Source organism: Medicago truncatula, chromosome 2, assembly GCF_003473485.1.
Source record: "Medicago truncatula cultivar Jemalong A17 chromosome 2, MtrunA17r5.0-ANR, whole genome shotgun sequence".
Lineage (NCBI taxonomy): Eukaryota > Viridiplantae > Streptophyta > Magnoliopsida > Fabales > Fabaceae > Medicago > Medicago truncatula.
The window spans coordinates 26,055,493-26,061,461 of record NC_053043.1 but is presented as its reverse complement, the minus strand read 5'-3'; the positions used below and the strand labels follow the sequence as shown (position 1 = coordinate 26,061,461).

At 38.1% G+C, this 5,969-nt stretch overlaps 1 non-coding gene across 1 annotated transcript; it reads right to left on the bottom strand.

The window, feature by feature from the left end:
- Window positions 1-5,658: 5,658 nt before the first annotated feature.
- LOC120578763 (small nucleolar RNA R71) lies at window positions 5,659-5,765 on the bottom strand. Its single transcript, XR_005644574.1, has one exon. It is a non-coding gene; the product is annotated as a small nucleolar RNA R71 (small nucleolar RNA).
- Window positions 5,766-5,969: the final 204 nt, after the last annotated feature.

The window sequence follows — 5,969 nt, the reverse complement described above, 5'->3', positions numbered from 1 at the left end:
CTTTTGAGACCAATCTAATTTAGGATAAAATGTCTTTTTGAAATGAGGATTTTACTCAAGTTTCTTTTCATAAAACAATATACAGGTTCAAAATGTTGAATCCTTTTTCAAAATGATCATTTTTATTTACCTTATCACTTTTGTTTGGTATAACATATTTTCATGACAATTTTGTTTGTGATAGGTTATGAATCTTAAACCATCCTTTTTGAAAGGTCTTAACAGACTTTATAAAGTTGGTTATGTCCTTTTTCAAAATATTACTTCGCTTTTCAAAATAACATTTTATTTCAAAAATTCAGACTTTGCTAAATCTTACAATTTTTGCTCATTGAGAATCTTATGTTTCTCAAATATTTTAAAATGAGAGTTCTACAATTTTTGAATGGTTTCAAGATATATCATTCAAGATTAGCGGTTTCACATTTTCTTTCTTTATACAAGAAAAGTTATTATTTTAAAAGTTCATACTTTTAAGATAAAATGCATGAGTCATATGAGATAATAGTAAGCACTTTATATAAAAGATAAGGATCAGATTTCTTACCTCTTTACTTTATCTACTGTCTTTTACTCATGTGTTGACTTCTTCTTCAAACTCATCTATGAATGCCATCTTTGCATTTTCTTCTTCAGAGGGATTTTACTTTTCAAATATCCCACATTGTTGCATATGTGATATGCACTTTGGCTTGCAGGTTTTGACATTACTTCTTTCTGGATCTTTTCCTCATACACTGTTAAGTGCTCAACCCATAGAGGCAGGCTCTGATGCCAATTGAAGTAGATGAAATAGTCACAAGGAAGGGGGGGTTTGAATTGTGACCCTTTAAAAATTAAACCTGTAACTTAAAATTGATTCTCAAGTTGAAACTTGGAATGGTTAAGTTAAAAAGCAGACTTCAGAACGTTCTGATGTCTGATTGCAAAAACAGTTTAATAAAGTAAATGTGTTTGTGTGTGTTGTGTATGCAGTAAGTAAAGAGTATAGGGAAGAGAGAATCAACACACAGCAAATTTATAGTGGTTCACCCAATGTGGGTTAGTCCACTCCTCACAATCTTGTGAGAGTTTCCACTATGATGCTTGAGATAACCTCTCAAATCCTGCACCTTACAGTCTTGTTCACCTGAACAATTACAATCCTGTATTCTCTAAGCCTCAGCAGGCTTGCACCTTCTTGCTAAGTTAACCACTTAGACTTTTACAACCTTTGCTCAACCTAACACTTTAGGACCTCTAAAAGTTAGATGAGACTTTGTTACAATTTGTATGGAGCTTGAATGAATGAAATCAGACAAGAGAAGAAAGGAAGGAAGTGTTATCTTTAAAGAGATAACAGAAAGAATTGATTTACACTACAAGAAGATATTAAAGAATCTTCAGTGATGATCAATTCAGATGCTAAAGCTTCAAAACAACCTCAAGTTGTTTTTCTTGTATGCTTTGCAATTTGTGTGGAGTTTGAATGTTTGAGAATCAAACAGAGGAGGAGGAAGAAAGTTATCTTTGCACGAGATAACTAAGAGTATTGATTTGCACTAAGGAAACAAAAGCCTTAGAGATTGATCAATTTCAATTTGCAAGAGCTTCAAACAATCTTTGTTGTTTTCTTGTATGCTTTGCAATGGTGCGAGTTTTGCTAAGGCCAAGCCCTCTATTTATAGAGTCCTTGGGCTCATATAGCCGTTGTAGGGTGTCCAATGGTGTTATGCCATGTGTCCTGGGTCCCACAAGCTTTAACTTGAAATTCTGGGCAAACATTCTGATCTCTGATGAACATCAGAATGTTGTTGTGTTCATGATGATCTTCATCTGGGTTCATCACGTTCTTCATCTGGGTTCATCATGTATGAATGAACACATGAAGTTCTGGGCTATGCATATGCTTTTCATATGAATTTCTGGACAATAACCAATGTATGGACTTTTCTTCATACATCAGAATGTTCCTTTCCCAGATTTTGTCTTGGAACCGGTGCAGGAGGATTTAGTGGGATTCTGCATCTTCATGCCCATGCTTTGAGAGATTGTGTTGTCCTTGTTCAGTACCAACTCTCAGACGTGTCTATCTCTTGTTGAAGATGACAGATTTGCTTTGCTTTTGCTTTTTGCTTTTCACCTACTATACTGTTCATAAAGTAAGCATGAGCTGAGCTTGAACATTCTGATCATCAGAATGTTCCATCTGTTTCACTTAGGATGATTTGTAAGACTATCATTTGATGTAATCAAATCCTAATAGTGAAACAACAATGAAGAGCAGTGATGATAACATCTAGGATGATATTCCTTTGTGAAATATTCCTAGTACATCAATGTTCATAGTCTTAAATGAACATTGAATGCCTTCTTTGACATAACTCTTGTATATGCCTTTATTGCTTGATTGATCCATGCAAATGTACTTTCCTGGACATATATTCATGTCACATGTGCCTTGCATGACCTTGATCACAGTTCTTGAGATTCTTGGCTTGTATAAGAACAACCTTCTGAACTAGGTTGCTTCTGAACAGGTTGCTTCTGAACAACCTTCTGAACTAGGTTGCTTCTGAACTGGGTTGCTTCTGAACTGGTTGCTTCTGAGCAAGGTTGCTTCTGAACAGGGTTGCTTCTGAGCTGGTTGCTTCTGAGCAAGGTTGCTTCTGAACTGGTTGCTTCTGAGCAAGGTTGCTTCTGAACAGGGTTGCTTCTGAGCTGGTTGCTTCTGAGCAAGGTTGCTTCTGAACTGGTTGCTTCTGAGCAAGGTTGCTTCTGAACAACCTTCTGAACTGGGTTGCTTCTGAACAGAGTTGCTTCTGAACAACCTTCTGAACTGGGTTGCTTCTGAACAGAGTTGCTTCTGAACAGAGTTGCTTCTGAACAACCTTCTGAACTGGGTTGCTTCTGAACAGAGTTGCTTCTGAACAACCTTCTGAGCTCTCATCAGAACGTTCTGATCAACATTCTGAACTAATTTTCTGAACTTCAGAATTAGTTCATGGATTCAATGTCCTTTGATTTTATGCATCTTGGTATGATTCAAACCTTGTTCCTGTCTTAGTGAAAACACTCAAGAGCACAAGTTAAATACCAAGGAATTAATCAAAGTCCATTTAATCCTTAATCATTAAAGTTTATTATCTTTAAAATTAATTAGGGATTTTGCCTCAACAGGGGCTTCTCTTACTCCTCTGATTATTGCTAAGGACCTCTATCTCAAGACTTCTGACGTCTCCAAGCATCTTACTACCAAGTCTCACATCCGAGGGTTCACTTCCAAGTATCTACTTGAGCAAGCTAATCTCGAAACTACTTGTCAGGATGCACTCGAGGCTATTCTTGCATTGCTTATCTATGGGCTCATTCTCTTCCCGAATCTCGACAACTTTGTGGACATGAATGCTATCGAGATCTTCCATTCTAGGAATCCGGTTCCTACCCTGCTAGCTGACATGTATCATGCTATCCATGACCGGACTCTCAAAGGTCGTGGGTATATCCTTTGCTGCGTGCCTCTCCTATATAGGTGGTTTATTTCTCACCTTCCGAGCTCCTTCCATGATAACTCGGAGGATTGGTCCTACTCACAGCGGATGATGGCTCTCTCTCCTAACGAGGTGGTCTGGATCACTCCCGCCGCTCAGGTTAAGGAGATTATTACTGGTTGTGGAGACTTTCTCAATGTACCTCTTCTTGGTACCCGTGGGGGAATCAACTACAATCCGGAGCTTGCTATGAGACAGTTTGGGTTCCCTATGAAGACAAAGCCCATCAATCTTGCTACATCTCCGGAGTTCTTCTATTATTCGAACGCCCCCACCGGACAAAGGGAGGCTGATGAGTCAATTATATGTTATTTTAATATGCTTTTTAGTTTAGTTTTATTTAGATTTTATTTAGTTTTATATTAATATTATTTCCTTTTTAGAATAGTTTACTTTAAAATGCAATTTATTATATTTCAGGGAAGAATATTGGATGGAGAGAGTCTTGGAGCAAAAAAAAGAGATTTGGAGCAGATTGGACACAAAAATATGAAGATTGGGAAACAAAATATATCTCCCACAAGTCAGAAGCTTGGCACGGCCCGTGCTAGCCTTGGCACGGCCGTGCCACCCTCCAGATACCTTTTGCTGCTTTTGCTTTGACTCCAAGCTATTCTATTTTGGCGCACAATCTACCGAGGAATATTCTAGGAATATACTTGCTTAGATTTTAAGTCAATTGTGTACTATAAATAGAGTAGCTAGCCATCACTAAATATTCATCTTTACTTGGAATACAATAAGTGACAATTGCTTTTCAATAAAGTTCTTTTCCTTTCCTTTATTTTCCTGTCTTTTACTTTCATGCTTTCTCTCTTCTCCCCCATGTCTACGATGAACATGAGTGAGTAGACTTCTTCTTGTCTTGGGATTGTTGGATAAGTCTAAATGAGATAATCCTAATCAAACCAAGCCCTAAGCCTTAATCTTATGTAACCCTAGTTTCTTATCTGAATTCACCGTCTTAACATGGATTAACCATTATCAAACTGTGGAAACGAAAGTGGAGGGTTTGATAATTGTTCGTCCATTATTCCAAATATCAATTCATAAAACGAAAGTGGAGCTTTGATATTCGAACAAGTGAATTCAGACAAGGATTGCAAAGTCAGCGAAATAGGCTTTGCAATCTTTGAGACATATAGTTTCGATCTTCAAGGGAACTAATAACAATCAAGTCAGCGAAATAGGCTTGGTTGTTAGAGGAACCAAAATCCAATAGTAATCAAGTCAGCGAAATAGGCTTGGTTGCTAGAGGAACTTAAGAGAAACTGTCTTGAGAAATTAGGTCTAACATAACATTATAAGCTTATGGTTTCAGTTTGAGAAGGACTTGTTATTTAAATGAAACCAACGATCCCAAGGCTCTTTTATTATATTGCTTTCAACCGTTTAAAAACCCCCAATCTACAATCTCTTCTCTCTTCTAATCATCTCTAAAGATTAATTAAATTGAACTACTCCCTGTCGGAACGATACTCTTTTATACTACTTCGGTAAGACCGTGCACTTGCGGTTTTATCTCATCAAGTTTTTGGCGCCGCTGCCGGGGAGTAAACTAATTTAATTGATTCCTTCTTTGTGATTAGAACTCTCTTCTCTTTTCTCTTCCTTTTCTCTTCTACTTTTCTTTGTTTTTGTTTTTACCACTAACTTCTTGGGTTCTCGGTTTCTTATGCGAAGAAGGAAAAGTCTTGGAGAATTTATTCCTGAGATCGAAAGATTTTTGCATAAGAAAAAGAGAGAGGCACAAAATAATACCGCTATGGCTGAACGTACTCTCAAAGAGTATGCTACTCCTTCAACGGAAGAGCCACAAGCTATTATCGTGTACCCAACGGTTGCGGGTAATAACTTCGAGATCAAGCCAGCACTACTCAATTTAGTGCAGCAAAACCAGTTTTCTGGATCACCCACTGAGGATCCAAATCTCCATATTTCTTCCTTCCTTAGACTCAGTGGCACCATAAAAGAAAACCAAGAAGCCGTAAGACTTCATCTCTTTCCCTTTTCCTTAAGGGATAGAGCTAGCGCTTGGTTCCATTCCCTAGAAGTCGGTTCCATTACTTCATGGGACGATATGAGGCGAGCATTCCTCGCCCGATTTTTCCCCCCATCCAAAACAGCTAAGCTTAGAGACCAAATTACGCGTTTCAATCAAAAAGATGGGGAGTCTCTCTATGAGGCGTGGGAGCGTTTCAAGGAAATGCTTAGACTTTGTCCCCACCATGGCCTAGAGAAGTGGCTTATAGTCCACACGTTTTATAATGGCTTGTCATATACCACTAAGATGTCTGTTGATGCAGCTGCAGGTGGAGCTCTAATGAACAAAAACTACACGGAGGCTTATGCTTTGATTGAGGACATGGCTCAGAATCACTACCAATGGACCAACGAAAGAGCCGTCACCACTCCTACTCCCTCTAAGAAAGAGGCAGG